Source organism: Callithrix jacchus, chromosome 21 (assembly GCF_049354715.1).
Source record: "Callithrix jacchus isolate 240 chromosome 21, calJac240_pri, whole genome shotgun sequence".
NCBI lineage: Eukaryota > Metazoa > Chordata > Mammalia > Primates > Cebidae > Callithrix > Callithrix jacchus.
In genome coordinates this window covers 22,055,004-22,081,274 of record NC_133522.1, presented here as the reverse complement: position 1 = coordinate 22,081,274, position 26,271 = coordinate 22,055,004, and the positions used below count along the sequence as shown (strand labels likewise).

The following is a 26,271-nucleotide window of genomic DNA, read 5'->3' as shown; positions in this document are numbered from 1 at the left end:
ATAAATGATGCACTAAAGAACAGCAGCCTTTACTAAGTTGCCTAGAGCAGATTTTGCACTGTGGTATATGCAAATAATATGCTATTATATGAGGTTTAACTATATAAAATGGCAACAGATTGCATCGTTGAATCACTGGGGTGATGTAAAATAATTGTTTTAATATGTGCCATTGCCACTAAGCAAAACATTGGAACCATGTGCCCGGCACTGTGCTAGATGCTGAATTTATTAAGCATTAATTTGAAAATTTGCTTTCACTTTCAAGACTATGACAGTATTTTAAAACTCGTATTCACATTTTTAAAGGCTAAGTGAAATTTGAAATACACAATACAGCCGTTACATAACAGGCATAAGAATACAGTTTTATGACTTGGATAGTTTTTGTTTTTTAAGCGCATTAGCAACTCCATTTCCAAATGCTATCAAATTCTTCAGGATATGAAAGCCTACATATAAGAATGGAGTGCCTCAGCGGCTCATTTGCCTTATGTAATAAGTGCTTTAACACAGGCATGCCATTTCAGAATTTCGGATGAGACTACGCTGTACTTTTAGCTTTTTTGTGTCAAGCAAAAACAATTTCAGCAACAACACTCCTTTCCCCTGGTAAATTTTTTCATGCTTATTACTAAATGCTAGATGCTCAAGTCACAAAGAAACCTGACATCTGGGGAGGTGTTGAGGGGGTGTTAATAGTTCTCGTGAGATGCTTGGTTGGGGAGCGTTGAGGATACGATTTTTAAAACAGCAAATACACGGAGAAGGGGAAATTATGGTTTCGTATAACTCTCTCCTCCCTCCACTCTCTCGTTTCACCAATCTGTAGCCCCCCCAATTTAGAGGCGGGTTCAGCGAGATTAGGCTGCAGGAAACCGAAAGGCTCCACCGCGCTGCCGCCCCGGCCTCGTGATGTAATTGTCATTTCTTATTCGGAGACTGAACCGGGGAGAGCTGCCGAAGTAGCAGCCCTGCTCCTTTGCCTTGTCTCGTTGGGTCAGATCCTGCCCGGGGATGATGTAGTTTGGCTGACAGACTCCGCCGGAGACTTCGCAGTGACAAAGCAGCCGAGGATTAACCCTGCTCCTGGGTCCTACGTCTGTCCAGGGAGCTGAGCGGGGCGCTCCTCAGGTCTTCTTCCTAGTTTTCCTCCCGGAGTCGCGCCACATTGAGTGCTGCTGGGTGCCTACTACGTGCTGGGCGTGGGGTCAAAGTGACCCAGAGTTCGCGCCCGTGCCCCCCGAGATTAAAGCAGGACACACAGATGACAAGGAGGTGGAAATCGGGGGTGGGTGGGTGAGAGGGAGCCCAGGGAGCGCGTGTCGTGGGGTGAAGGGGAGGAGGTAGACGCTTAAGGCGCCAGCACCCAGGCGGGGACCCTGGGGCGTCCGGCTCCCGGGCTGTGCCCAGGCGGGAGCGATCGGCCTGGGTCCCGAGAGCGCTTCCCCGAGTGCCCGGGAGGAGCTGTCCAGGCGCCTGCGGCGGTCGGGGGCCGCTGGACAGAGCTGGGAGCCCGGGGAACGTCCCCTCTCCCGGGGACGCGGTCCTCTCGCCGCCCCGGGGCCCCGCAGCCCCGTCTGGGCCACCCCCGAGCAGGCGAGGAGGAAAACCACGAACCAGAGGGGGCTTCCCGACTCCTGAGAGCGGCCCGCATCCGCGCGGCTTCCTCCCGACCGGGTGACAATGGGAGGGAGGGGGAGAAAAGGGTTAAGAAACTTGGCTGAAGAGCTGAATGGCGTGGGGCGGCGAGGGGAGGGACTGGGCCGCGGCGGACTCGGCGGCGGAGGGAGGAGCGCGGCTGCGGGCGGGCGGCGAGCGAGGCGCTCAAAGTCAGCCTCGCAGACATTGCAGCAGAGCCCCGAACTCGGGAGGCGGCGGCGGAGGAGGTGGAGGAGGCGCGGCGAGGCGCAGGGACGACCCGGCCCCACGCCCGCCCGCCACCCGCGCGCGCCCGTCCGCCCGTGGCCTCGCGTCCGCCGCTGCGCAGGGAGCGCCGCTGGTCGGAGGGAAGAGCTCGCCGGGGCGCCGGGCCAGGACGGGGCGGCGGGCGCCTTCGCGGACCGAGCCTGACGGAGCCGGAGGCTGGGAGCCGCGGCGGCCTCGGGTGAGTGGCGGCCGCGGCCGGGGCGCTCGGAGGAGCCCGCTCTGGCCCCGCCGGAAACGGCCGGGAGTGCGGCCCGCGGAGGCGCTGGCTGGGCGGGCAGGGCCGCGGGGGCGTCGGGGCGGCGGGGAGGGTGCGTTTCCGGGGAAATCCTGCCTCCGCTCCCCGGGATCTCGCGGGGGGCCGGGGCGGCGGGGCGGCAAGTTGTGGAGTGGCCCCGGGGCTGCCCGCCAGTCCGTGCCAGTGCTGGGCGAGGGGGCGGCCGCCGCGTGGCCCCTGCGCGGGAGCTCGCGGGGCCGGATCGGGGTTGCGCCCGGCTCGCCTGCCCTCTCGGCCCCGAGCCCCGGGCACCGCTCGCCGCGTCGCTCTCGGTCCTGCTGTCCAGCCGGATCCGGGGCGGCGCCTTTCGCCCGGGTGCTTCCCTGCTCGGTGCTCGCGGGATACCCGGCTGGGAAAGTGAATGGGAACCGGGACTGCTCGTCCGGCCCCCACCCGACCCCAGGCCCGCTCTGCCCGCACTCGTTGTCCCCTCCTGAGAGCGAGGCTCACGGACCCGAGGCCTCAGCCACCGTTTTACCCGGAGCCGGGGGCCGGCTCCCATTTAGGCTGAGCCCTGTGGAAGTCCGGGGAGGCTGCCTTTTCTCCCTTCTTCTGTGTCCACGTTACCGCTATTGAATATTGTTTTACGAAGGTTCCCATGGTCATCTTCTGCACACCCTCCCAGCCCTTCCAAAGTAGTTTCCCAGTTTTAATCAGGAGTTGGTGTTCAGTCTGAAGGAACAAAGGAATCAACTGTGTCTTAGAGGCGGACAGGCTGGAGTCTGTGACACATGTTGATCTCTGAAGCATTCCAGGAGTTGCTACCTTTTAGCACGTCAGTAATTGGGTTCTGAAGGTAGTAAAAGAAGAAAGGAATGATAAGCACTTTTTCGTTTTAAAAATATTCTGTAATGGCACATTTTACTTCGGGGGGAAAAAGAAGACGTTTTTAGGTACAAGGATTTTTAAGAACTCAATTGGTGGAACTGAGTTAGAGTTTGTCTCTGGTATTGTAAATGATTACATGTGGGATTGTGAAGGAAATTGTGTCCTTAGAGGCAGAGAAGCCATCTGTAGGTGTCCACAGTAAAAATGGTTGTCGGGTTATATATGATGAATGCTCTTTCTATTTCTTGGGGGAATTTGTGAAGCAAGGGGCTTCGGTAATTCATTCTTTAAAGTTATGAATTGCATTGAACCTGCTTATTAGTGAGTCATAGGTTTAGTAAGTGGGTGGCATTATTCTATGTTTAATCATCAGTTTTCCACCTTTGTTGAAGAGATAGTGAAATAATAGACTTTTTAAACAAATGGCGCTTCATCTGCCTGGCCCCTAAGTGTCGGTTGCCGCCTGGAGTATGTTGAAATGTTTTTTAACTTCCAAGTAAGTGAGTTGCTCTGGTTTTGCCCAGCAGTTCGGTATCGTCGGTAGGGTTTATCTGGTTCAGGGAGCAGTAGCTTCATCACTTATAGTAACTTTTCTTTGCCTGGGTATAGTTCCTAGAAACAAAGAAGGAGAATCAATTAGTGGAGCAGATACTGCCCTGCAGGTCATAGGACTGGTTGCTCTATCTAGTCTGTTTCATTAGCTGGTGGAAAAGACCTCTTTCCAAACTTACCCTTAAAAGTGCCCTAGGAGTGTGAGTAAAATATACATCAAAACATAAGAAAAAAAAAATGACTGTTTGTTGTTGATTTTATTCATATGAATTAGTTGAAAATCAGATTTAATGCCTGTTTTGCGTGCTTTTCCAAACTCTGCAGAACTTGGATTTTGCGAATTTTAACATCCTAAAATATTGTTAACTTTGCAGTAATGTGTGAAGAGACCAAAGGCTTTTCTGACTCTTGCAGTTATAAGTGCAAAACATCATGATAAAAAATAACCTATACCACCACCTAGAGTCTGTTTGTTAGTTTATTGCTCATGAAGTTTGCTTAAATTGACATGTCTGTTACAGTTCTGATATAGTCGAAAATGATTAAGAAGTGCTGGCTTTCAAAAGGCCATCCAAGAGAACAATTATTTAAGTAATAAATAGCAAGAGCCAGTTTAAATTTTTCATGCCACCTTTGGAATTGAAAATTATGACATATCAAGTTGAGTGGGCTATTCTCCAAGATGTTAATTCAAAATATTTTAAAACGGAGTACTCGGCTTGTGCACCAAGGCAGTTCTGATTCCTTAACAACTTCTGTGATGTTATCAGAGATTCAAGAAATCTTCCAAATCAGATGCCGTTAGAACTTTTTAAAGTCCGAATGAAACAAAAGCAAAAATATAGGAAAGCATTACAATTACAGAAATTCTGGCAATTCAGAAGTTAAGAGGATGCAGCCTATGGCAGAGTTGTGGTTCAGAGATGTGAAAAGTAAAATCAATGTGAATTAAAGTGATAATCTGTTTTGCTGGTAGTCTGTATGTGGTAAAGCAGTCTATTAAATGAGACACCTTAGGGAGGCAGCTTTGTTGCCATGTGGCTTATCACATTGTCCATGGAGGAAGTAATGTTCTTCCTTTAAGTGGTGTAGCCTGAGAGAAAGATGGCCTCCAAGATCTTTAATTAAATACCAGTTGAACAGAAAGAACTAGAGCACTGTATTAATTCTGTCAAACATCACTATTTTAGAACATTGAGGACAACTAAAAATGAATTAACTCATATCTGAAAGCAGAGTTTGATAGAAGGTGACAGATGAGGCAAAATATGCCAATCTAATGGAACAAATAAGATAAGGAGATATGCCATCCTTGACTCTAGAAAGATCAGAGGGAAGAAGATTATTGTTAATTGCACAGATTCTATTGCAGACCAGTGCTGGAAGACAATGCTATAGAAGTAATTTTAAATCAGAGTGGCTTAGGATATATGAGGTTAAAGGAATTCGGCTTTTAATTTTAAAACATTAAAGAATGTAAGAAACTTAAAAGCTCACGTTCTAAGTGTTGTTTGGGAAAAGCAATAATAGTTTGGTGTATCGGGTTAAAAAATAGTTTTGCTCAGAAAAAGTTTAAAATACCTAATTTTAGTCCAGGAAAACATTACTCACTTTAAATTGTGATGGGGCAGTTTTGCTTTTCACATTTGAGATTGCTTGATACAGTTAGTTTTTAATGTAGGTTAGTAAGAGGAGTTCCAGTCTCTCCCCCACCCTTTCTTTCCCTCCCTCCGTTGCTTTCTTCCCCTTTTCTAAAATAAACAGCGTCTACATCTTTGGATATTTTCTTCCATGAAAAGTGCATTAGTTGCAGCTTTCCTTCTTGGCTGTGGTTGGGGTGAAGTTTCTTCACTCTTGTACTTTTTCCTTCTGCCCCTTCAGGTGATTGATACACAATCAGAGTAGGCCTTGTTTTGTGTGTTTAATAATGATTTACTCTTACATGGGTGAAGAGTGGGAAAAAGCATTTGCCATTCTAGCAAAGTCCTGTATGCCTGTGTCTTCCAACTGGAGACATATTTTCATTAAAATAATCTCGATTACTATTGAAAAGTCAAAGAAAATTTTCAACAAGATAAGCTCAGGGACTTGCAGGATGTATGAGTTTGAATCTGTGAACTAAATAATTCGAGTTGCATTTTCTTCAGTTGTAGTTTTTTTCAGGGACTTTTGGGGCAGGGGGAATGAGCAAGCTCATCCTGTAGTATTTAGATAACACAACAATTAGAGAAATGTAACACCAGTACGGTCACTAAGACTTGAGAAGGTAAAAACCAGGAGTGTCAGATGGTGAAACAGGCCATTGGAATGGAAGTGAAGATTATGTCGAGAGGTTGGAATGAACAAAAAGTAAATGGAGGAGAGAGATCTAGTTTCTATATCCGATTTGCATCTGATCCTGAAGCAGGGACATGAATTGCTGATGGTAATGGATTCTCTATTCTCTTTTATGAGGGCAGCAATATTATATAAATAGTGGTTGTTTGAGGGAGAGAAATGACAAGTTCTCCATTTGTGCATGATCACACTTTGTTTTGAATGTCTCTGAGATGTATCTAAGTAGAGGATCAAAACTGGGTACCACCGTGGAATCAGGAATTTCACTTTGGAGGAAAATGAATTAATATTAGATCACTTTTTCTTTAATCTTTTAAGATCTGGAATATTTCAAAGGGCTTCATCAACAGAGAAAACAGTGTTCTGAGTGCTGAAGTTTGAGTGGTAAACTGGATAATTCTTTTATAGGATCTCTGATAAAGATAAACAATGTAAATAACTGCAGAAAGAATGCTGGATTCAAGCACGTCACCTATGATTCATGGTAGCAGGAAAACTGAGACCGCAGAAACTCCTGAAGTCTTATTAGGATTTCTTTGCAAACTAGTATATGAATGCCCATCTGTTGTTTTTTCTTGAAATTTAGTGTTCAAGTTGATGGATACTGAATGTGTAGGATTCTGAAGATTGGAGTTTATTTAGAACAGAACATTCCTTGTTTTACTATGAGTTATGAAATGCAGTTTTAATTTGTTGCAATACAGAAACTGAGATGAGTAGGGATTTATACTAACTTTTGTCACTGTTAACGGCACATACTCTATATCATGAGCCTTGAAATTCAAATTGATCTCTGCACTATTTTGTAAATATTACAAATGAAGCATTACAAAATTTGTGGGATTTTTAGCTTATCAAAATGCACCTGAAACATAAGAAGTTTTCCTAAAGTTCTTAGAAGAATAGGAGAGAGTTAAAAATAAATTTGATGTATTTTATCATTATGTTAGGATTTTGTTAAAATTAACACCTTGAATCATGCTAGGGATAAACATTTAGCCTAGAATTCTAAAAGTAATATAATGTGAAGTAGATTTAAAGAATTTACAAGGCTGGCAACTCAAAAATAGAGGAAAAAAACTCGGGGTTATGAAAAAAGGATCCTCTTAGTATTAAGATATTTTAAAAATCTGTACACAGTTTTAAGATAGATTGTTCTTGAAGATAATGGGGTGAATAATTACCTGCTAAACAAATTATGAGTCATATGATTCTTTTTTTGGTTGAAATAATTTCAAGAACTCCAGCATATGTTGCAACTTCGGCTGGAAAGGTGATTGTGACATACATCCATTCATCCATTCTCCCCTCTCCTTTGCTCCTTCCCTTCCTTCCTTCCACTTTTAATACATAGGTCTGGGGTAGTAAAACAAAAAAAAGAGTTTCGTTAAACTTGATAATAGAATTCTCCGACAGGGTTAATAGTTATGCTTGAAATTCAAAGCTAGCATGGTTCACTCTCCCCAGAAAATTTTTAACTTCTTACACCTCAGGGAATAAAAGCTCTAAATTAAAACTTATCTTGCCTCTTTAACTTTGTGTCACTTAGCAAAAATATCTTTAAGGATGGAAAGAAGAGACCCTATGTGCCTTAAATTCCAAGGCACTGTGTGACTAAGCTCAGAGTTTCAATAAATATTAAACTAGAATCCTGCTGGGAATTTGAGTCATCAGCTGAAACTACTCCTGGGACCAAGGCAACTCTGGTTGACCTGATGTTGGTGTTTATTCAGAGCTTTGGTGGAAAGGAGCCTCTCACCCTTGGACTTCTAATTAAGAAAGTAATTTCTTAGTCACTTGTTAAGTGATAGTCAGAGCTACTCCTTGTTTTCAAGCCTGTGATTTGCTATAGGATTGAGCGAAACAGAGAAACTAAGGAGTTTGGAGCTTCTACTGTTAGGAGTCTGCTTTATTTTACTTTTGCTTTCTTATGTAGCCATATGAAGGTACTAGGTAAAAGTCTCATGGTAAGCTTTAGATACTTAAGAGAAAAGCTTAGCTGAACTCACATATAGTGACTAAGATGGCTTTCCTTATAGTTACATGTTTTTAATAGTTGAGTTTGCCTATACTCTCTATAACATGTGCACATGTTAAATATGTCACTGCATTAAAAAAGTATTTCATTAGTAAGATGAGAAATTGTTTATGTACAATATTGAAATAAGAGTAGTAGTATGATGGTGTGTTTGATAACTTAACAGGACGCAATCAAAATTTGAGAATTAGAAGTTCAGGATGAAAAAGGGACTTCTCTCTTGAGGAATATCTAGAAGTTGAGAGATAGGAAATGTTTACCAGATTGTAATGGTTTCTGAAAAGCATGCTTTTTAAGATTTTTAATTCCTGAATTTATGAGTTTGTATTATAGTAATCTGTAGTAGAGCAATAGATTTATACACTGGAAAAGAAACAAATTAAGGGAAGGAGAGAGTGCACAACACCATGGAGGACATCAAGAAAATGTGTTTGGGAATATGTGAAACTCTTCAAATGAGACATGAGAAATATCCTCAAAAGGAATTAATCACAGTTGCAGTTTTTCTCCTAAAGGGGCTGTTTGCACAATGGGTCACGTAGGCTCAGGTTTGATATTTAAAAAAAATTTAAAATAGTATTCCTGTTTTGTTATTCCACGTTTATTTTTCGAGTTTAGGTTCTGCTACTAAATCAAGATGATACAGATAAAAGGAAAGCCCTTTTATCTCCCCCAGCAGCATCTGTTGAATAAGGGGGTTAGCTTTGATTTCTAAATTCTAAAATTCTGATTCCACAGCAGTATATGCTGTTGTTGACAGTCAGCAGTAAAGATTTCAAGCCTGTGGTTTCAAAAGAAGAGATGATTGGGTAGAAACTTGAAATACTAAGAAGTTGTTTAGTTACTTGCCTCTTGCCTTTTCCTGTTTCGTTGGGAGGGGGAGCAGGGAAAGGAAGAGCATTGAATGTTTTGGGGCAGCCGTTTTGTGCCAGACATTGTGCTTGAAGCTTTACACACATTTTGTCTTGCTTTTGTCTTTTAATCCTTTCAATTCCCCTGTGACATATAGGTATCATTTTCCTAGTTTAGACACAAAGAAACCTAGTCCGGGAAATCCAAGAGTAGTTAAGTTGCCTGCCATCACGTGGCTAATTTCATTTTCTTTAAGATTATGCCGTTGTTCGAAGAGAAAACCAGTTGCCATCTGATTTTCAGGAAGCCATTAAAAAACCTTGCTCCCAACCTGGTAGCCACAAAACTCATGCAGCATTTCCAAGCCTCATAGCCTGGATTCTCCAAGACCAGACTCACTGGGAAGGCACACTGTTGCCAGTTGATGATTCTGCAGCAGTTAATGCTAGTTCTTGAAGCACTGATGTGCTGCTGCCTTCGATGCACTGGAGACAAATGTAGTCACCAAGTGCTGCCACAAAGGCTCTTCCCCCTCCAGTGCTAGCTTTTGTGAAGTGTACCACAGAATTACTGCAGTGTTATTTGAGGCAGTGAAAGCAACTATATTTCTTGATATAATTCATTAAAATAGCTTGCCATGTTCTTAATCTGTTTCCAAGGCTAATTATGTTTGTCCACTTCAAGGAGTGGTAGTAGCAAATTCAGAACCATAGCACTTCCTAGTTGAAAAGTTAGAACTCTTGACTGTTACACAGTTCTTAGCATGATTTTTTTAAATTACCCATCTTCACTCACAAGCATTTTGTTAAAGACTATGCTGTGCTGATAAACTGGTCTCTGAAATACCAAGAGGAAATTAACAATGCGTTTGTGAATTGGAAGGAAGTAGAAGTAAGAGATGAGGAGTCGTTGGCTTTATTTTGGGAGTAGGCTGTGGTCAGGAGGGAGATTTTTGAGTTGGGGAGCTTTGTGGCACATAGTACATTTTTAAGTACATACCAGGTATGTGCTTTTATTGTTAAGGCCATGAGACATGGAGTTATGAGTTTCTCCACCTCCTTTTACTTGCCTCGTTTAAAATTTATGGAATTTTGAACCTGAAAGATTCAAGCTGAGTGGTTCCCTATACCCTGAAAGGTATAGTCAAATTGAAACTATATTGGAGACACACGGATGAATAATAAAACTAGTAAACAAAATATTTTCTAGGGTGCTTTGGATTGCGAATTGCCAAATCATGTTGGAAAAACAAGAGATTTGTATAAAAGCTGCAAAGGAAACATTTTGTATCTATCTTTTGTTTAAAGAAATCATATTTTAGCCAAATAAGCAAAAAGAGAAATTGCCAAAGTGAACAACATGAAAGAAGGAATATCTTTCTAAAGGTCAGGTATGAACTTATATGCCTTTAAAAAAATGAATTAAAATATACCGAATCTATGTGATGCCAAATATAAGGATTGAAAACAGTCTTTTTTAAATTTATCATCTGATTCTTTCCCAATATTTTGATGGTTGCTATTGCGGCAAAATCGAAGGCAATGCATTGTTAACTCCATTGCTAAAAATCTACTTTTATCTGTCCTGGTAAGACTTGACTGACCCGAGTCAAAGTCACATATTTTTTTTAAACTTTGAATTTCTTTTGCTTGGACTTTCACAAATTGAAGTGATTTCATAGAATCGATAGATTTTCAGGTTGTAAGAGAATTTGATAAAAGGTATGGCTGCTCTGATTTAAGCGCACTTATCTTAGAGGTATCTTGTCCTCCCTCAATTTATCAACCAAGTTGGTTTATAGATGCATCTTGTGTATGGAAGAGCACACAGTTACTGTAGACTATAAATAAGATAATGATAAAATGCTGCCATTGAGTGCTTATGCCATTTTCTTTTCTCTTGAGTTTCCTTCTTTTTCTATTTTTTGTTTCATCTTTACTCTGTTTTCCTTTTTATTTCTTAATATCTCATTCATACTTGTTTTAATTGCCAGGGGATCCATGTGATACAATGGGGTAAATGATTACTTGTCTTCCTTCAGTTTTTGTTGTGGTTAAGTTAAAATGTCCAAAACAGTTATTATCTGCATTTTACAGAGGAAAGAAATTGAGTCCTTAAGAATTTAAAGAAATTTTGAAAGTCATTCAGCTAGCTGTTGGGTAGACCCTAGGATGATCTGTCAAATCTTGATTTATTTCACACTTTTTAGTTTGTTTTTGTCAAAGCAGTCTCAGAAAGAGGTGTTTGTGTACCAGGTGTTAAGGAATAATTAATAACCTTTGATGATGGATCCTGCAGTAAAATCCAAGCTAGCCCCAAGAAGGGATCTATAATAATGGGAAGTGGGTCTTGGGACATGGAATGAGAAGTGGCTGGCTGCATCACTTTTGTTCTAGTACATTATTTTCTTCTCATGGTCTTCATGAAAGTCTTAGGATTCACTGAATATTTCTAGTAGTTGAAATGTAATTTCCAGGCTGAGAATATAAAAAAGAAGAAGAGTACAGTTATGTACATGTTCATGCAGTGGCATTGCTTTGCATGTTGCATACATTTGGAATTCTATTTGAAAAGAAACAGGGAAGTTTGCTATTTGTAGATGAACAGAGCCAGATACCTTTGGTTGACCAGGACACTTACAAGCCAGCTCTACTTTTGACTGATGAGTAACGAACGTTCTGACACCATTAATGGAGGTGCTTGGGTCTGTTGGTTCAAGTGGGGACATATCCCAAAGGTTACGCACCCTATTCTTCTATTCTCTTGTGAAAGGTAACAAATAAGATGAGGGGACACTGTATGGACCAGTGGTGATAATGTGCTGTGAACCAAGTGCACATTGGTCTACACCCCTAGAAAAGAGAGTGAGAGAGAAGAAACCTGTCTGTAGACCTTTTCATGGGCCACACTCTGGCCATGTTCCTGACCTCAGTGCAACAAATTGGAAAGGAATATTCTCCCTCTTGGGACAATGGGCAAGGGAGTTTGTAAGGTTACTTTTGTCCCCCAGCCTCTAACAAAATCAGATTTTCTTTCACAGTTTTCTGTACACCCTGACTGTGAAAGTTAAACTTGTGTTATAGCTGTTTTCCTTCGTAGACTATGAACTCCGTGAATAGGAGCTTATTCGTCAGTGCACTGGTGGTCTTGTAAGTGTCTGGCACACAGAAGGATGTCTACAAGTGTTTGTTGAATTGAACTGCACCAGACCCAACCACTGGGAGAATTTGGCTCACTTGGGTCAGGGATAGAACCTTTATGTATTTATACATGGTAGCTGTTAATGGTTATGCAAAACTTATGAATAATGGAAGCTCTTGCACATTTTTTCTTTAGTCCATTTAAATTAGGACTTCTAAAAGATATAATAATAATATTTTTTCCTTAAAATTTCTCATCTTCTTTCCAGGCATATTTAAAAAAAAGTGAAACTAACTGTTAGTGACATTTTAATTAATTGGTACTTGAAATAATTTGTTTAGTAATACTACATTTCTTCAGAAATAACACAAATTATAACATATTAGAAAACATGTTTAGCAAAATCTTTGGGGACAACCTTTTTTTTTTTTGATAAGAAAATGAATCAGAATATTTCTAGAGCCTTCTAGGCAGTTTCCTTAGCTTCACTTCCTGGAATCAAAAGGACCTACCACCATCTGGGCACACTTAACTGCATTGGATTTGACGGCCTGGGCAGGTAGAAATCTTAACATTTCACATCTAGAGTTAGTTTTGGTGTGCAATAACCTTAAAAGTTAAGAGAGGGTATCAAGAACAATTGATAATTCAGAACTTGGTAAGTTATAGGACTTCAGTAATATATGAAGCTCTTCTAAATTTTAGAAACTAAAATTTGCTCTTTACTAGAGGTGAATTACCTGACTGTTAGAACACTGTCATATTTAATTACATTAATAACTGCTGGTAGGGGACAGAAAATATTTTGAAACGGAGCTCAGAGATTTGTAGAGGAGAAATTTATTTTAAAATGCTAATGAAAATATATAAATTACCTGGATATATATTTATAACATTGATTTTTAACAGATGCTCTTAAAATAACGTTAACCTAGTTCCTTGCTTTGTGAAGACAAAGTTTTTTGTTTTTGTTTTTTTAACAAAGGTAACTTTGAGTTTGACAGTATATTTCTTTGGCTCATATTTCTATGTATTCACATGCTTATAAATCATAGCAAAAGAAGAATAAACTAATTCTTAGACTAATATGTGAAGTAAAAGGGCAGAAAAATGAGCACATTTACTGTTTATGCTCTGTATTCTCCTGTGTGCTTTCTACCAGTGCTTATCCTGAGTTCCTGAACCACTTTTTCCTTCATTGTTCCTTAGTGTCAGTCAGTATGTTATAGAAATGCATGAGTTTCTGTGCATTAGTCATGATTGTGAATTTCTGACTGTTGGTTTCCTCAGCAGACACTCAAAGTTAATTTCTATTTCATGAACTAAAACTTGTAGCTAAGGCACGATGTCTGATCAAGATTGACATTATCCTTTGTGACGGAAAGGGTGGATAAAACTAAAGTTGCTGTAGTTGCCTCTGATACAAGTGTTTGCTTAGCTTTGACTACTCATCCATCCATTTATTTTACATTTTATACATCCATGGGTATTCCTCTCTTTATTGCCAAGGAATGCTTTTCTTTGAAGGCATCATTCTAATAACACAAACACATTCCCTTTGAATTTTAAGCTCTTATTCTCTTCTTTCCCCCTTTAATAAATTATCCCATTGAGATTATTCATTGTTTCGGCAATACTCTAAATGATCTTGCTTTTGCAAAATCATTGTATGTTCTATTTAATGGCATGTTACTTTAAAACTGCAAAGTTCAGAGTTGGTAAAGGCAAAAGATAATATTGGTTAATATTAAGAAAAGTTAAAATGGGCCTTTGGGCAGTCAACAAAAGTAAAATTAAAATCTGACTTTAAATTCTTTGAAAGTCTAAAATTAATATACATTTCTTCACACTGATCATAGAAATTCAAATTTTGTTTTGTTGCTAATCTTTAAGTTGTTTCATGTGTCACAATGAGAATGTTAAGATTTTTTTTTTTCTAATTGTATAAAGTAAATGGAAGGAAAAATAACAGTGTACATCACTATGTGGTAAAACGAAAATATCTTTAATGATTGCATGTTAGTTTGGATTACATTTAATTTTATTTTAGAGTAAATTCGAACATTTTTTTGATTTTGTGTTTGGGAATCCTGGTAAATATGAACAGCAATTCACATGCATACAGGTGTAAAAAAGATATATTTTAAAAGATATGATGTGTGAATTTGTCCAGTGAGGATAAGGAGCAAGTTGTAATTGCCTTCTGTAGTTTAAGTCATTGGCTCTATTGAATACTTCTGTGAAGTATGGGGGAAAAATTGTACATGCTACCTTGTGAGTGTTACAGGATTTAGTAGTTCTCAGTGACCACTGTTACTTTTCAAAAGGAAAAAAAGGTAGTGAAAGAATAGTATAGGAAGTTTTGATGTGTGGATGGGGAAAGGAATCATTACTTCTCAACTGCTGAAGTCACCATTTATTTTGCTTTAGGCCTCTTTGCATAGCATATTCTAGAGGATGGCGAAGTATAATTTGTGGTGAAAATATTAGTATCCTCAACACACTTCCAGGTGGTTTAATTATTAATCAGAAACACCATGGAGAATAAAGAAGCGGAGCTAGGAATTACATAGGTTTTACTGAAGCTTTGCCATGGAAAAGCTATGAAATGGGTGAGTCATTCAACGTTTCTTGCTTCAGTATCAGTGTTACTTCCAAAGTGAGGTTTTACTTCCAAATGAATTGAGTATCAGGGTGAACAGAACTTAGGGCTGGGAGGATGTCCCTTATGATTTTTTTAGCTTGGCATTTAATATTTTGCAGCAAAGTTTTTAGCTTAACATAACTGAACTTGTACTAGATAGGGTTAATAGGCTAGAACAAAAGGTCAAAGCATAAGGCATTAGGCTTAATTAAGGGAGAGCAGGAGTGGCAGGAGTGTGTGACAGTTAAATGGGTTTCCCACAGACTAATGTCGGTTACAGTGCAACCATGCCTCAACTTAAGTGGGTTATTTTGTGCAAAGGGCAGCAGTGATTAGCAGTTTGACATGCCAGACACTTCTGGCCAATCCCATCTGTTTTAGAGGTTAAAAAAGCACACCTTTATGAGCTGATGGATTGATTTGTGTGCCTGTCTGGTAAAGATTAGAAGTCCAAGGCCAGTGCAGTAAATGTCAGTTATAGAATATTATACTTTCTTTGTTGGCTCATTGTTTTAACCGTCAACTGTTTTATAATGGGGATAACTGCTGTTTATAGAGTTAAATGCAAGATAGGTTGGGGAGTAGGTGAGGGAGGAAGAAAAATATTTCCTAGATGAACTTGTGAATTAACATATTCCATAGCAGGTGTTCACATTTTAAATCGAGTGTTTGTGACCTGTTTCTTATAGTTTCAGTCACATTGTTCTTTTCTGAGTGTTATCTGAGCAACACTGCCAGTCCAGGATTCAATTTTGCATACAGAATTGGTAGATTTGTTTATTTAGGTACTTCTTTTTAAAGGTGTAATAATTTTTAACTGACCTCCTGAACAAGGGAAAATAAAATGAAAATCTCACACACACACACACACACACACACACACACACACACAACACACAGAGTTTTGTGCTCTTTTATGTGGTCAGTCAGGTGCATTAACAAGAGGAGACACAGGAGAGGCTCAGGAAAACAAAGTTTATTGTACTCATGAGTTCTCGAAGGCACAGCATTCCATTCAGGGCCATGTGGGAAAGCATCAGCATTGGTTGAGGGGCCAAAGGGGCAGGAGCTAGGAAAGAGGCCAGGCCACTGCCTTTTCTGGAGTACTGTGGTTTTAAAAGCGAGGCAGGCCAGGTAACCAAGTTTAGGATTAGCTAGTATGCATAAGCTATAGGTAAATGCTACTGCTGCTACTAATAATAAGCTATAGGTATATAATAATAGCTTTGAATAAGTTACAGGTATACAAGTTCTAAACTATAAGATCCCTAGTTTTTCTGGTGTCTGGTCATGAAATGATGAAGGCAGAGGAATATTGCCTCCTAGGTATATGGGCCAGGTAGTGGAGGTATGGCTATGAATTGGTTAGTTTGCATGTGAAAGTGCCGAGTCCTTTGTCATCTCTTTAAGAATTGGCTGTCATCTCTTCCAGCCAGAATGGGGTCAAAACTATCATAATATACATCACATAACACAAACAATACACGCATATGTACTTGCTTTGAGGGTAGGATTTACCGTGATCACGTGAGTTTGAAGTGTGTTTGAACTTAGACTATAACCCATTTCTTCATTGAAATCTGTTAAGTGTGATGCCGTTGATATAGTTCATTTTTAGTTCTAGATTGTAGCCCACTTAAAGATACACAAATACTAGGTTGTGGTTATAGAAATTGGCTCCAACATATTCTGATATCCAGGGAAAGGAAGGATCCCTATCTTATGTGAATGAAATCATCAGATGTTGTACTCATAGTCAATGAACTTAGGAACATAGTGCATTCATTCAGTCTTTTGGGAAAGGCAGAGAGAGAATGTTTGAGAAGAACAAGTTATCTTTATCTGAATATTCTTCCTGAGGTTTGAGTTCAAATAAATGTAGCCAAGAACATTGGAAACACATTGGAAAGTTCTGATTGGTCTCAGTAGCTTATCCTTGTCAAATAATGTGAACCATGAATTGCCTTTTATCTAGTTACACAGATTATATATTTCATGTCTGACTGTAGTGTTTTTATAGAAAGAAAATTAAAATACATGAAGAAGATGTGGTCACTGAAAGTTATCCATAGATGATAATAGTAATTAGTATTTTGTTAAGTATATGTATGCATTTATTTTTAAACTAAGCTAATCCAAAGTGAATTGGCTTACCTTATAGAAAGACATTGAGAAATTTTATTTCTCATTTACAAAGGACAAAGTGACATCATGTATTGGAGTTTAGTTAGGCATATGTTGATGAAATACGAATCCATCCTTGTGTTCTTTGTGGAGTAGCCTCACTTGAAATGATTTGGATCTAATATAGATTTGAGTGAAGAAATTTTGCCCTTCTCCGCAGGGAGAGAAGGTGAAGAAGCATAAATTTTATAATATCATTGCTTCTCTTTCATTAAATCATTTGTAAGTTGCAAAAGATTGGCTTGAGTAGTGAAAAGTGCTTGGATAGTAAATTAAATGTAAGAGATTTACCTGATTTAATGAGTGGAAACTGCTTAAATGAATCTCCTGATGATGTATTAAACCTGAAACAAATACTTGACATTCTGCAAATGTATTAGTATTATAAACATTTAAAAAGTACCCTGAATTTTATTCTTTTGAGTTCCTTCCCTTTTCTCCAGTAACTTCAAGTGCCAATAATATATAGTTTATGTTACAATTGCATTTTACAAAGCTAATGGGAAATATTTTGTAGGGTTAACTTTGTGTGTGTGTGTTTTGATTTTGTGGAATACACATTATCCCTTTAATCTATGGTAGTTAATTTGTCAATCTATTGTACCTCTTTTCTGTTATTAATGTAGTATTGGATTTGAGACATGTAAAGTATGCTTCTCTAAGCAAATTAGTTGAATATATGCTTGTTTAGGTTATAAAAAATGAAAGCAGGAAGTCTTAACATACTTGGCATCCTGTGTTTGTAATTCTTGTCCTAAAACTATAGCTTTGTAACCTGAATATTAGTTGTTAGAAACTTTATAAGACAATGGAAAAATAATGGCCCTATATTATATTTTGATTCTAAATGCTATTAGGTTATAGAATTGTTCTTTTCCTCTATGTAGGCAGATTATTTTTAAGAAGAAAACCATAATACATGATGAACTTAAATATATATTTTAATATTGCTTATGTGTTTATAAAATGAACATGTATGTGTGTGTGTGTGTATGTATTCATGTGATATATTTTAAGTAGAGATATCTGCACCTGTCGATTGCGTTAAGCACTTGGTGTCTCCTAATGATGGATGAAAAAGGTGCTGCCACACTGTCTAAGTGGATCATTTCTCCTTGGTACATTGCATACATTCTACATTTTTGTATTCTGTGACCTTGCAGTCAGTGACTTCAGCCCAGAATAGTTTCAAAGTCATGTAAATGAATGCAATTAAGGTATTGCCTATCATCTTACATAGTTCAGATGGAATCTTATTGGATAGAGAGGTTTATTTGCTTTATGAGAAAGGTCAAAGTAAGGTTAAATTTTATTACATAAAATGATTTGGTAATGTTTTTATTTAGCTCCCAAAAAAGTAGTGTCCTTAATAGGAAATGATAATGCTTTGTATTTTCTGATCACCTGGAGGTCTCTTCAGGTTTTGTTTGTTTTTGTCTGATAGTTACAAACTCTATTTTGAGGAGATGCCTTCTGTCAACTTCTAAGATTTTGGGAACATGCTGCCCTTAGTTCTGATTCTAGGTAGCTTTGACTTATACACATAGGTGGCATGCCCTGTTAATGATGTAGGGTAGCTTTCGTGTTGCTGACGTGTAGGCACACTTCATTGTATTGCGCTTAACTTTATTGCTCTTTGAAGATAACTTTGTTTTTTACAAATTGAAGGTTTGTGGCAGTCCTGAGTTGAGCAAGTCTATCAGTACCATTTTCTCAACAGCATGTTTTCACTTTGCATCTCTCTGGTCACATTTTGATAATTCTCACAATATTTAAAATTTCTACTTGTTATTATATATGTCATGGTGATCTGTTATCAGTGATCTTTGATATTACTATCGTGATTGTTTTGGGGTATCATGAATTGTGCCCATATCAGCCAGTGAAGTGAATTGTTCAATGTGTTCTGACTACTTTACAGACTGTCTGTTCCCCCATCTCATCTGCCTTTCCTTGGGCTTCTCTGTTCCTTGAGACACAATGATATTGAAATTAGGCCAATTAATAACCCCATTATGGCTTCTAAATATTCAGCTGCAAGGAAAAGTTACAGGTCTCTTACTTTAAATCAAAAGCTAGAAATGATTAAGCTTGGTGAGGAAGGCATGTCAAAAGTCAAGCTAGTCTGAAAGCTAGTCCTCTTGTGCCAGTTCACCAAGTTGTGAGTCTAAAAGGAAAAGTTCTTGAAGGAAATTAAAAGTGCCACTCCAGTGAACACATGAATGATAAGAACACAAAGCAGCCTGATATGGTTTGGCTGTGTCCGCACCCAAATCTCATCTTGAATTATAGTTCCCATACTCCCCATATATCATGGGAGGGACTCAGTGGGAGGTAATTCAGTCATGGGGGCAGTTACCCCCATGCTGTTCTTGTGGTAGTGAGTGAGTTCTCATGAGATCTGATGATTTTATAAGGGGCTTCCCCACCCCCCACCCCACTCAGCACTTGTACTTCCTGTTATCTTGTGAAGAAGGGGCCTTGGTTTCCCCTTGGTTACAACCTTCTGTGATAATTGTAAGTTTCCTGAGGCCTGCCAACAATGCAGAACTGTGAGTCAATTAAACTTTACTCCTTTATAAATTACCCAGTCTTAGGCCTTTCTTCATATTAGTGCAAGAATGGACTAATAGCCTTATTGCTAATATGGAGAATATTTTGGATAGAAAATCAAAGCAGCCATACATTCCCTTAAGCCAAAACCAAATGCAGAGCAGGGCCCTCACTCTCTTTAATTCCACAAAGGCCAAGAGAGATGAAGAAACCATAGGACAAAAGTTAGAAGCTAGCAGTAGTTTGTTCACTAAGTTTAATGAAAGAAGCTGCCTGTATAACATAAAAGTGCAAAGTGAAGCTGCTGCTGATACAGAAGCTACAGCAGGTTTTCAGAAGATCTAGGTAAGATCCTTGATGAAGATGGCTACACTAAACAGCAGATTATCAGTGTAAACGAAAACAGTCTTCTGTTGGATGAAAATGCCCTCTAGGACTTTTATAGCTAGAGAGGAGAAACCAATGCCTGGCCTTAAAACCTCAAAGAACAAACTGACTTTCTTGTTAGGGGTTAATACAGCTGGTGACTTGAAGTGGAAACCAGTGTTTATTGGCCATTCCAAAAAATCCTAAGCCCTTAAAGATTTATACTAAATCTCATCTGCCTATGCTATATAAATGAAAGAAAAAGCCCAGATGACAGAACATCTGTTTACAGCATGGTTTGCTGAATGTTTTAAGCCTCCTCTTGAGACCAACTGCTCAAAAATAAAAAAAAAAGGATTCCTGCCAAAATATTACTGCTGATTGACCATGTACTTGGTCACTCAGGAGCTCTGATGCAGATGTACAAGGAAGTTAATGTTGTATTAGTCATGGGGCTAATACAAGATCCATTCTGTAGTCTGTGGATTGAGTAGTAATTCCAACTTTCAAGCTTTAGTATTGAAGAAATACATCTTGTGAAGCTATAGCTGCCATAGATAGTGATTCCTCTGATGGATCTGGGCAAAGGCAATTCAGAAAAGGATTCACCATTCTAGATGTCATTGAGAACATTTGTGATTAATGGGGGGAGGTCAAAATATTAACATCAATAGGAGTTTGAAATAAGTTTCTTCCACCCCTTGTGGATGACTTTGTCAGGTTCAAGACATCAGTGGAGGAAGTAACTGCAGATGTTGTGGCAATTGCAATAAAACTAGAATTAGAAGTGGAGCCTGAAGATGTGACTGAATTGGTACAATCTCATGAGAAAACATGAATGGATGAGGAGTTCCCTCTTATAGATGACCAAAGAAAATGGTTACTTGAGATGGAATCTACTGATGAAGATACGGTGAACATTGTTGAAATACCAACAAAGGATTTAGAGTATCATGTAAACTTAATTGATAAAGCAGTGGCAGTGTTTGAGCATGGCATGGAATCCTGTGGCATCCACAAAATTACCTTCAACTCCATCATGAAGTGTGATGTGGACATCTGCAAAGATCTGTATGCCAATACAGTGCTGTCTGGTAGTACCACCATGTACCCTGGCATCTCCAACAGGATGTAGAAGGAGATCACTGCCCTGGCACCCAGCGTGATGAAGATTAAGATCATTGCTCCTCCCGAGCGCTAGTACTCCGTGTGGATTGGCAGCTCCATTCTGGCCTCACTGTCCACCTTCCAGCAGATCTGGATCAGCAAGCAGGAGTATGACAACTTTTCTGAGCAAGTTAGGTTTTGCCGAGAAAGGGTGTAACACAACTAAGTCACAGTCCACCTAGAAGCATTTGTGGTGGACAACGGACGATAGAGGGTCCATCACAAATGCTTCTAGGTGGACTGTGACTTAGCTGTGTTACACCCTTTCTCGGCAAAACCTAACTTGCTTAGAAAACAAGGTGAGATTGGCATGGCTTTGTTTTTTTGTTTTGTTTTGTTTTTTATTGGCTTGACTTAGGATTTAAAAACTGGAATGGTGAAGGTGACAGCAGTCAGTTGGAGCGAGCATCCCCCAAAGTTCTACAATGTGGCCGAGGACATTGATTGTGCATTCTTTTTTTAATAGTCATTTCACATATCATGAAATGCATTGTTACAGGAAGTCCCTTTCCCTCCCAGAAGCCACCCCATTTCTCTCTAAGGAGAATGGCCCAGTCCTCTCCTGAGTCCACACAGTGGAGGTAATAGCATTGCTTTCGTGTAAATTATATAATGCAAATTTTTTTAATCTTCACCTTAATACTTTTTAATTTTGTTTTATTATGCAAGATTAGCCTTTGTGGCTACTCCTTTTTTGTCCCCCAACTTGTAAGAAGGCTTTTGGCCTTCCTGGGAGTGGGTGGGGCAGCGAGGGCTTACCTGTGCACTGACTTGAGACCGGTTGAATAAAAGTGCACACATTAAAGAAAAAAAGAAGAAATCATTACAGACACCCCAACCTTCAACAACCACAAGCCTGATCAATCAGCAGCCATCAACATGGAGGCAAGGTGTTTACCACTGAAGATTAGAACTCTCTGAAGACTCACATGATTGTTAGCATTTTTAGTAGTAAAGTATTTTTATATTAAGGTATGTACATTGTTTATACATAATGCTGTGGCACACTTAGTATAGTACAGTGTAAACACAACTTTTATATGCACTGGCAAACAAAAAACATTGTGTCTTGCTTTATTGTGATATTCACTTTGTTGTAGTGATCTGGAGTAGAGCCCAGGATATCTCTGAGGTATACTTTTATGTGCTTAGAGGACTTGCGTTAGTGCCTGAGTACCATGCTGGTTGGTATAGGATGTCAGACAGCCACACTAAGAGTCCCAGCTCATCTGGGTAGAAGGGACACCACCACCCAGCCAGGCTGAATCTCTGGGGCAGGGGATTAGGAGAACACTGAAATAGATACTGGAGGAGTCTTACTGATGAAGAACTGACAGTGAATGAGTGGATGAGAGAGTGCGTGTGTGTGTGTGTGTGTGTGTGTGTGTGTGTGTAGTAACTAAAGGGATGTATTTTTCATTGTAGTTGGTCCATATAAAACTACCATCTTCTCTTTCATGGTATTATTTTTACTTAACTCTGGCATATTAATTGATTAAGGCTCTATGATTCATTGATTTCATTTATCAGACATTTACTGAGTATCAGCTTATGCCCTGCACCATGCTGAGTATTGGGGGCTCACAGACACAGGGAGAATAACCATAAGCAAGATATAGACTAAGTGACCTACAGGTATAGTGGTGAAGAGCCTGCTTGGTTAGGATGTTGGGGAAGTATTATGCTAAGAAATTTGTTACCTTTGTATGGTTTTAAGGAGACTGAAGGGTCTTCTGTTAAAATGAAATGAAAATGAAAAATAGCTACTTCATTTTCGGAGGTTAGAATTCTGGTTTACAGATTTATTTTTACTCAAAGCTATAATCTTTGAGAATTGATTACAGTTTATAGACTAGGAATTGAGAATTCTAGAAGTGTAAATTAGATATAAGTGTCGTGACTGATACAAATTGAATGCTGCTATGGTAGTATCAGGGAGTTTGAATGATACCTTCGTTATCACCAGCTAGCTTCACTGTGCATTGATCAAAATAAAGTTTCCTCAGCCACCACAATGTTAAGTTGTTTGCTATATCTCTTAATGACCAAAAACTTTGATCCATTTTTTTGTTCCTGAAAGTATGAACTTTTCCACATCAGTGTTGTTCTCTATCTAGTATAGTTCTAATTCTCAGTTTAACATTTTCTGTTCCTAGCAATACAGAAAAGAAACAAGGTGTTTCAAACTCTGCAATGACCGTTAAATAATCTGAATACTTTTTTCTCTCAGAATCCTTGACTGAAATTCCTCTTTATCCTTGATCTTAACTTTTCACATCATTGACAATAGGGACAGTATTTACAGGAGTATAAAAACAGATAGGCAGTATATTTTGGTAAATAATTCCGTAATGAAGTTGTTTCATTATATCTGGTCAACCACTTTGCCCAAAGAAAGCATGTATCATGAAATATATGAATACATTTTTTTTTTTACCTTGCAGTATATCTTTTTTGTTGATATTTGAGATGATTTAGTTAGTAGTTAAAATTCCATTATAAAACAACTCTTTGAGATAAGGTGCACTTGAAGTAACACTTATTTCTCTTAATTTTCAGGAAGTGTTTGGATTGTGAGCTATTTCAGAACTCTGTTCTCAGGACTCATTATTTTAACATTTGGGAGAAACACAGCCAGAGGTATTGTCTTTTGTCTCATTGCTCCATTTTTAAAAATGTTATCAAGCCTTTCCAATTGTAAAAAAGTAAGACTGTTATGCCACATTCCGTTGTTTATGTTTTCTTTAACTTTTAGATATTGATAAACTAGTTTGCCGTTTGTCACAAAGAAGATGTTTATATTTTAGTTTTGGTAGATCAGAATTTTGTGTAAGTGAATAAAAAGTGTGGTTTAAAGAAAAACAGTTTTACCTATTGTAAACACCAAGGTATTTACATTTTACTTTACTAATATAGAACTATTTTAAAGAATATATTGATTTGAAAATGAGATACATAAAATTCCTGTTTATCTAAGATAGTGTGAAGTATACATGAAATATTCAGGCAATCTTAAAATTCTTCCTGCCTGTGACAGCTCTACCTTCTAATGTAGAGATCAGCTGCCATCTGCATTTGCATCAGTCTGTCATCAGGTTTCATGGACAAATACAGTGAGGCCACCTGGTTCTACCTCTGAACAGCCATTTGCTGAGTTCCCTCATTGCATTATCATTTGTAGATAGATTGGTATAGCATAATAATTTATCTGCTTGTAGACCCAGAGTGTCAGGCCATGTGACATATTACTAGGAAGGCAGATTATATTAAAATCATCTGTTGAGAAACGTACTCACTTTGTGCTTTGTCTGTTGTACCTTATGTTAGTCCATTTGAGCTGCTGTAACACATAGCCATAGATGAGAGGCTTTTAAACCACAGAGGTTTATTTCTCATAGTTTTGGAGGCTGGGAAGTCTAAGACCAAGGTGCCAGCAGATTTAGTGCCTAGTAAGAGCCTGTTTCTCATAGACGGCTGACTTCTCACTGTAACCTCACATTACCGTAGAGATGGCCAGAAAACTCTTGGGACCTCTTTTATAAGGGTACTAATCCTGTTCATGAGGGCATTGCCCTCATGATCTAATCACTTCCTAAAGGCCTCACCTCCAAATTACCCTCACATTGCAGACATTGTTTCAATTTATGAATTCTGGGGAGACACAACTTTCAGAACATAGAATACCTCATAGACCCCTTGTGGATATACCAAGCAGTTTGACTGTCAGTGGTGAACGTAGCCTTCTTGATCTATATCCAAGGCATCCTTCTTAATGTTCAACTTTATACCTTCTATGTATCTTGTGATTTCCTTCTCAAACTTTTGCCAACTGTCTTGCTTGGAATAGAAACAGATGAAGGAAGAATACAATACATGTAATAAAATAATGTGTTTCTTAAGGTAGTAGTGAATTGGCCATCTTCTTCTACTATAATATATATTTAACTTTGTGAGCTGTATATTCATGATTTATCATATGAAATAACACAAAAATCTGTTTTTATGTATTTTCTTAATCACTGTCATGCAGTGTGAATTTCTATGTTGGTTGACTATAGTCTTTTAATAAGTCTCCCCAGCACAGTGCATTGAACTTTAAAATGGAAACTTTGTATTTAGGATTATTCTTTATTGGCAAACCAGCATATTCTTCCTCTTCTTGTCAGTTTTGGGGGAAAGACAAAAGCAAATAAGAAATTTAAATAAGCAAATTAGGTCTGTGGAAGAACTTATAAATGAACCCCAAATATTAGTTTAGTTTGATATATACTTTATCAGTAAAATATATGATCAGAAACTCTGGATTTTATGGAATTTACAGTTACCTTTTTCAAATTAAAGAATGAACTATTATAAACATTTCATATAAACATTCACACTTAGCTATAAAGATGAAAGATGTAATTTTAATGCTAATGTGAATTATCAGTTCATCAAAGTTTATTGTTTATTATATCTCAAAATTAAAGGTATGTTTGAATAAAGTTATAGTTATTCTTTCTTATTAAAAAGAAACTGCACAAAAATTGAAAGCTTAGCTGAAGGATTAAATCAACAAATTCTCATGGGTATTTAAGATAGGAATTAGTTTTAAGTAATTATGTTGAAAAGAAATCATAATGCATAAGGTCCTTTTAAGAAAAAGTTTCTTACTTTTATAAAAAACCTACTGAAGTATAACTTCATGTAATCAAATAGACAGCCTTATTTGCTAGCTTGATTTTTTTTTATATAAGTATAGTCTGAGTATCTAGCACCCTACTTCAGAAGGCTTACTGTATTTGTGTATTTTCTAGTCAATACAACCCTTATCCACCCGAAACTAGTCTTCTGCATCTTTTGCTATAGATTAGTTTTGCCTGCTTTAAACTATATAAAGTTGGAACCATATCATATGAACTCTTGTGTGTTTGATCTTTTTGGTAACATTATGTCTGTAAGAGTTGTCCATGTTGTGCATGTTGTTTGTTTGTCCCGTTTAAATTATCTTTATTCTATGATTATACCACCACTTATCCATTGTACTGTAAATCGACATTTAGTTTTCTTTCCAGTTTGTGGCTACAAGTAAGGCTGCTGTGAACGTTTTGTATCTTTTGGTAGAAATAAGCATTCATTTCTCATGAGTACAGTACAAGCACGGGAGTGGAACTGCAGAGTGGTGGGATGTGCATGTGCTTAACTTTAGAGTAATATGCACTTAGAGTGCTTTTAAGGATATTTAAGAGATGTCAATCAGTGGGTCTTTTGCTGATGGTAGATTCTATAATTAGATAGACGTATTGTTCTTTGACTTAATGTAAACTCCAGAGTTATTTCTAAGGAGTTATTTAAATTTTTTCATCTATTAAAAATAAGTTACCTACTTTCTGATTCCATTATACATATTTGGCTAACAAAACCTGG

At 38.6% G+C, this 26,271-nt stretch overlaps 2 protein-coding genes across 9 annotated transcripts in view; both read left to right on the top strand.

Moving 5' to 3' along the window:
- Positions 1 to 933: 933 nt before the first annotated feature.
- SAMSN1 (SAM domain, SH3 domain and nuclear localization signals 1) overlaps positions 934 to 26,271 on the top strand; it is a 555,105-nt gene continuing 529,767 nt past the window's right edge. For both annotated transcript variants that reach the window (XM_078358566.1, XM_054248946.2), the window contains exons 1-2: positions 934 to 1,134; positions 23,425 to 23,505. The gene's annotated coding sequence lies outside the window, so the exon portion shown is untranslated. The remainder of the gene's footprint in view (positions 1,135 to 23,424; positions 23,506 to 26,271) is intronic.
- NRIP1 (nuclear receptor interacting protein 1) overlaps positions 934 to 26,271 on the top strand; it is a 113,136-nt gene continuing 87,798 nt past the window's right edge. For 2 of the 7 annotated variants that reach the window (XM_078358565.1, XM_078358562.1), the window contains exons 1-2: positions 934 to 1,134; positions 23,425 to 23,505. The gene's annotated coding sequence lies outside the window, so the exon portion shown is untranslated. Of the gene's footprint in view, positions 1,279 to 1,855; positions 2,108 to 23,424; positions 23,506 to 26,271 lie in introns of those variants that run through there. The other 5 variants (XM_008986492.5, XM_078358561.1, XM_035283205.3 and 2 more) reach the window with 3 other exon arrangements.